The sequence below is a fragment of the Thalassophryne amazonica genome, chromosome 6 (genome assembly GCF_902500255.1).
Source record: "Thalassophryne amazonica chromosome 6, fThaAma1.1, whole genome shotgun sequence".
Taxonomy (NCBI): Eukaryota; Metazoa; Chordata; class Actinopteri; order Batrachoidiformes; family Batrachoididae; genus Thalassophryne; species Thalassophryne amazonica.
In genome coordinates, this window is record NC_047108.1 from 3,692,911 (window position 1) to 3,699,707 (window position 6,797).

A 6,797-nucleotide genomic window follows, 5' to 3' on the forward strand; every position below is an offset into this window, starting at 1 on the left:
AGGTTGAAGGATGAGATCAGACAGGAGTTCCCATGGACTATGATGTTTCCAAATAACATTGTGATTAGGGATGCACTGATGCCGATACCAGTATCAGGTATCAGCCCGATCCCGTATTCATTTACTCGTACTCGTAATCACAAAATGTCTCTGATACTCCGACCCGATACCCCTTTACAGCAGCGTGATGTCAACCTCTCATTGTGGGATTTTTACCTGCACGCTCTGAAATTTCTGGACTATAACCGCTACTTTTTTCATACGTTTTGAACACTGCAACTTTAACAATGATGCAGCTAATTTATTATTACAGGCTTTCATGTAATTTTCTCATAAGTCAAATACATCTGTCAATTCTCTCCGCTGATTAGCTGAAAGCCGCTGTTCATCATGCAGAGTAAATGCACACGTACAGTAAATGACTTACCTGTCTTACCTGTTTGCTTCAGTGGAATTCATCATCATACGATCATACAAAGAAAAATAATCCACATAAAGCCTCCAGAGTTCGTAACATAACATCTCAAAGCACTGTAATTCCTCGTGTGGCTGAAAAAAGTTCCTCCGTGACTTCGGCACTTTGCTCCACAGTTCCTCTGTCAGAACTCCAATCAGGGCTTCAGCGGTGGAGGTTGTCCATCAGGTTGGTGAGTTTCAGCCCTTGGTGTGGTTGTTCAGATATCTCGGTCCACTACAGTTTGCGGAATCTTTGTGCGCTGCAGTTGGAACCTCTGTTCGCTTCCGCATGCTGCACTTTGGGTCAGAGGTTAGTTCACTGCACGCCTCATTCATTAAACAGCTCAGTTACCACAAGCAACGGGCTGAACATGAGGAAATTATCCCATGAATCACAAAGAAAAAATAAAATGTTACAATTACTACATTTTGCGCGTCGCAACAGTGTGTGTGTGTGTATGCGCGCAACGCTGTGTGTGCACATGCCATGCTCCTCCAATATTTACATGTTCCACCATTGGGGGAAAAAACATTTACGGTTTGTACGTAAAACTTGTGCCAATTCAAACATGCAGATCCACCTTGGATTTGCTGTGGCGACCCCAAGTGCAAACAAGGGAGCAGCCGAAGGGACTTACTATTTGTGTATGTTACCTGTACATATTTAATTAAAAGTTAAAAAATAGTGTGGAGAGTGAAAGACTGTTTAGCTCAGTGTTGAGATTAAAAACAGAAACAGACTCATAGCTGATTAAGCAGAGAAGCTGCTTTTCATCAAAAAAGAATCTGCCCCTCACGTTTTCAAAAAAGACTTTTAGTGCTCACAGACATAAATAAAGTTATTGATGGACATAGTATGGAAGCTTGAATCTTCGACTGGACTGGATTTTACCCAGTCCAGTCGAAGATTCAAGCTTCTCTACTATGGAAACCACCTGGACAACTGAGAGCCTACACAGAAATTGATGGACAGTTTCAGTTCTGTTCCTGGTGTTGTATATTTTGTTGTGCTGAAGTCCACAGGTTACATTTCAGTGAGATGTCTGGCAGTGTCATGTTTGTTAAGAAACACACAATTAATGTTAAAGGACAATTTGTTGTAGTCACAAAGTGAAGTTACATGATTTACGTGAAATGTTTGTAAATAATAACAAAGCTAATGATATTGGTAGCAGTTACAGTTAAAAAGTAAGTAACAACTGATGAATAAAACCTATTTTCAAAGTCATCATAAAACTGGAATGGTATCATTAAGTATTCATATTGGTACTCGGTATCGACTAGTACCAAAATGTATGTACTTGTACTCGGTCTGGAAAAAAGTGGTATCGGTGCATCCCTAATTGTGATCTGTAGTGAGAGTAGAGAGCAGGTTGATACTAGCTTGGAGATATGGAGATGCTCTCTGAGAGAAGGGAAATAAAAGTCAGTAGGAGCAAAACTGAGAGGGAGACCAGGGGAATACAGGCGGTGAAAGTAGATGAGTTTAAATGCTTGGGGTCAAAGTAATGGAGAGTGTGGTTGAGAGGTGAAGAAGAGAGTGTAGGCAGGGTGGAGAAAGGTGGCAGGAGTGATTTGTGACCGAAGAATATCAGCAAGAGTGAAGGGGAAAGTAGGGAGTAGCGAGACCAGCTGTGTTGTACGGCTTAGAGACGGTGGCAGTAACAAAAAGACAGGAGGCAGAGCTGGAGGTGGCAGAGCTGAAGATGATGCAGTTCATTTTGGGAGTGATGAGAATGGACAAGATTGGGGAATGAAAATATCAAAGGGACAGCTCAGATGGGATAGTTTGGAGACGATGTCAGAGTGGAGATATCGAGATGGTTTGAACATGTGCAGAGGAAGGATCCAGGGTATAAAGGGAGAAGGATGCTGAGGATGGAGCCACCAGGCAGGTAAGCCGGAACACAATGGAATTCCGTACTGGTAAGAGATATTCAGTCCTTTACAGCCTGTTGAAGAGCAAGTTTTCACCTCTGTTTATAATCTGAGAGGAAAGAAAGAGGAACTTCCAGCAAAAACAGACAAAAAAATGATGGACTGCTTTGTGTCAATCTTTGGTTAGGGTCCCTTCACACATAGTACGAATGTGGTCGAATTACGCATGAATTGCACATGAAGCAGGAATCGTATGCAATACGTGTAAAACTGTAGCTGCCTCCAGCGCCTCGTACACCTGTTGCTACAACAATTTGTGCACACCAGTGGCTGAAAGACAGTGTGCACTGTGAGAGCCCAATTGACCCTTCTAGCAGCAGATGTCGGCCAAACTCGAGGTGACGCACACGTCTACACCGTTCACTTGGCATTTAGAAAATGTGTGGCCATTTGCGCTATTAGCATGAAAACAGTCAGCAGACAATCACTTTCGAGCTGCCGCTGAAATTTCCCCACGACTGTGAAGTTGCCAAGTACATATGTGGCGTGCCAGACTGTCGGCTCCCCCCACAACATGTGTGCATGTGTTTTGCACGCCCCCCCTCCCCCCAAACACAAGCATGATCCACATGCACATGTTGCTGCAATTTTGGTAAACCCTGATGCAAATTATTAGTTGAGCTACTGAGATTAATAAATGGAATAGCTTTGACTCTGTTGAATGTTTGGTTTCCAAAGAAAAGGTCAAACAAGGTCAACGTCCATTACTAAGCATGACACGTGGTCCAAACTATTCCTTTTTAAAACTCTTAACAAATAATTTGCATCACTTTTTACCAAAATTGGAGCAACTTTAACTTTTGACCCCCGTACAAACTGAAACTGACCTTTGTCACCATTCTTGCTGTTTTTATCCCATAACTCCATAGAATTCAGTCATAGATAGTCCAATATATACCTTTTTGAATCTTTTTGATCAGACAAATAATGTGATATAGTTTTCAATATGATTGGAGCATCTTTTAATATTGACCCCTACCTGACCACCTACTGAAAATTCAAGTGACCGGTTTTTTCGAAGGAGGAATGTCTAAGGAGTATTTGTGCTGAATTTGATGCTTGTATCACCATTTGCACGATTCCACTCGACATATTCTCTTATCTGCTGCACTGTAGATGAGACTGAGCTCTGTCTTCAGCTTGCTTCCATTGAGCATCGGATAGGCCTCACGGTGCTGCTGAGGGTATGTTCCGGACATGTGGTGTGGTACTGTGTGAACTGTTCATCAAAATCTGTGCAGTAGTTTTGACATAATCCTGCTAAAAGACAGACAGACAAATAAATAAACGCAGATGATTTTATTGCATTCTTGGCGGATGTAATAATTGTTGTAGCATTGATTTTGAATGCAAACACCCTGATGAGCCAACCAGCTAAATACTCAAATACTCAAACAAATACTCAAAAACAGTCAACTGAACAGGTGAAAATGTCGTCAGAAGTGTCTGTGGTAGCACCAAAAGGATCAGTCTCTATGGTGACCTCAAACTGTTTAAAAGAAATTAGCTTAAGCTTCATCACATTTGGTGACTGCATTCTCCACTGAGTCCATCCAAGTGGAATGTGGATGATGTGCTCGTTCTTCTGCTTACACCAGCAAGGAGAAGTGATTGGCTGTTTTTAGCTTGGCCTGCAGGCTTCCATTGTACAGCTATTTAACTCTGAACGGTGTTAGTGTTCTGCATTAGTACTAATTTGCGTTATTTTGAACCCAAAGAGATGTAAAAATAGAGCCCAGGTTGAAAATCCCATAGTTCCACTTTAACATACATTTGATCAAATGGAATATATGAAGTGGACTAAAGGGTAGGGGGCGCTGTGACTGCAGTGCAGAGCTTTCCAAGGTCCTTCAACGAATGAACGCTGTGAGGCAGTGGACGACCCCTCAGTGCTGCACCACTCGTCTCCCTCCTGACACAAGACTATTGGTGCTTTTTTCCAGGGGTGTGGATCACCCCTTCATAATCGTCTTTCCTGTGGTCAGCCTGATAGTTTTTGCAGTGCCTGGAGTGCCCGTCCCTCCATCAACACCCCCAAAGCAAGCAGTATCTGCAAACTGGAGCACCAGATGCAGTGCAGCTCAGGCCTCAGGACTGATGTTCGTCATGTCGGGTTTGTTAGGGGTGCAGTCAGAACCGTTATTACAGCTGCAGAGGCAGTGTGTCAGAAAAATCAAAGTCTAGGAGCATGTGCTGGTGCTGTGCTTCACCGCGTCCAAGACACCACTAAACTGCCTTGAGTTCTGGATGGCAGCCACCTAGGGAGACAACTGGTCCATTCCCACATCTCTGAAATATCCATCTATCTGCCACAGTCAGCTCAAACATGGGTGTGTCCTTGACATTCTCCAGCTACTCTGCTCCTTAGCACTCAGGTACGCACATGCTGGATCATCCGCGGAGAAGCGTACCACATGGCCAAAATGTCCAAGCTGATGCTCCTTCACTTTGCAAGTGACACTCCGCATCTTAGTCCAGCTTAGTAAGTGTTGATTTGATACAGTCAGAATAATTATCTTACTTAAAGTATTAAAGGAGAGCAGGTAGCTCAGTGGATAAAATCCTGGCCTGCCCATAGGTACACCTGGGTTTGAATCCCGCTCATGGATTCTTGTCTTTGTCCTTTGATGCAACACTTCATCTGCATCGTCTCAGTCCACCCAGCTCGAAGTGGGTATCGCCTAGACTGAAGAAGTAACCTGTGTCTGACTGCCGTCCTGTCCACTAGGAGTCATAGACCCTCATTCGCGTCACGCTACGGAATCCAGCGATAATTGCTGGTGCCAAAGGACCTCAGTGATATAGAATAAATGTTTATTGGCATTGCATTTCTGCAGTGAAATTCTGGTGGCACTTTCCAAACAGCTATACACAAAAAACAACACAGCAGCTTTAAAGGACATGTCGCATGTTTTTAAACATCCCAGTGTTGTGAAAGTGTAGGAACACGGACCCACAACAGGGGGCGTAAAATGAACGGACAATGGATAAGCCAAACAGTAACAATTTAATGTTGTGGACAGGCTTGAGGATAGGAGACGTCCGTCCAGAACCAAGCCGGGTCCCACACAGCCTTCACTGCCAATGGACCTGAAGAACACCGGAGCCGCCAAGTCCTGGATCCCCAGGTGGCCACCGTCTCCAGCTGTCAGACCTGGTACTGCTGGCAGAGAACAGAAACAGTATAGATGAGTGTGAGTTTGCACACTCAGTAATACCACAGTCTGTGTTCCTTTGGGAGGGAGCACCTCCACCTCCAATCACACACTTGTGCAGCTCCTGTCTAACCACTTATCTGGTTGGGGTGTGAAGCGAAGCCGTCGCTGATCACACCAAACGCCAATCCCACACATAAGGCAACACCACAGGAAAACGGCTGCAAAGAAGTTCAGACTATAATTCAGTGTTAAGTTCAGCAGAGAAAATTACCTCTTCTGGTAACTGATTTCTCGGCGAGGAGGTGGAGTTGCAGTCCGGCCTTTATGGTGATGGTGATGAGTTAGATGAGTGACAGCTGGTGCTGATGATAAGTGACAGCTGTCACTCCCAGTTGCTCCAACGCCCTCTTGTGCTTGAAGCCTGCATTTCAAGCAGGGCGCCATCTGGTGGTGGTGAGCCAGCAGTACCTCCTCTTCAGCGGCCCACACAACACCCAGTTAGCAAGACAGCATAGAAGTACTCATGACTGTAAGTCTCTTCACACACATGCACTAATAATTAGTGATCGCTGATTTATTTTATTCCTCTCACTTTGAGCGTTAGCATGTGCGTTTCTGAAAAATGTCTCACTCTGCAATTCTCTGCATGTTTCGGCATGTGACGTACATTTTAGAAGGAGCAGAAAAATCCCGGATGAACCTGTCAGAAATTGAAGCGTCTGAGCTTTCGTTCTAAAGCAGTGGTGTCCAAACTATTCCAGAAAGGGCTGAGAGGGTGCAGGTTTTCTTTGCAGCCACTGACTTCAGCAGGTGATTTCACTGATGACCTCATCCCACCTGCTCAAAGGGATGTTAATCAGTGAAATCACCTGCTGGAGTCAGTGGCTGCAAAGAAAACCTGCACCCTCTCAGCCCTTTCTGGAATAGTTTGGGTGCCACTGTTGCAAACAGATGGCTCTGATTTACAGACAGGAGATGACGCACTTCACGCACTTCACCCTGAAAACTCTCAACTTTTTCAGAGTGTTGGATTTTGGAACCTAAAGTGTGGTGACGCACTGTTTGTGTGGATGCTGGTTTACTGAAGCTGTGAACCTGGACGTGGGACATCTCCATGACGCTGTTTTAACAGACTTCCTGACATGCAGATGGATTTGTTACATTGGAAAAAGTCAGAATACATTATTTCCAGGAGTTAATGGACTTTATTTACCGTGCCACAGTCATGAGAGAACTGAAGGCGCT

General features: G+C 44.4%; 1 protein-coding gene across 6 annotated transcripts in view; it reads left to right on the forward strand.

Moving 5' to 3' along the window:
* The window catches only part of dennd2da (DENN/MADD domain containing 2Da), a 248,382-nt gene that overhangs the window by 133,089 nt on the left and 108,496 nt on the right, over positions 1 to 6,797 (forward strand). The gene's annotated exons all lie outside the window — the stretch shown is intronic.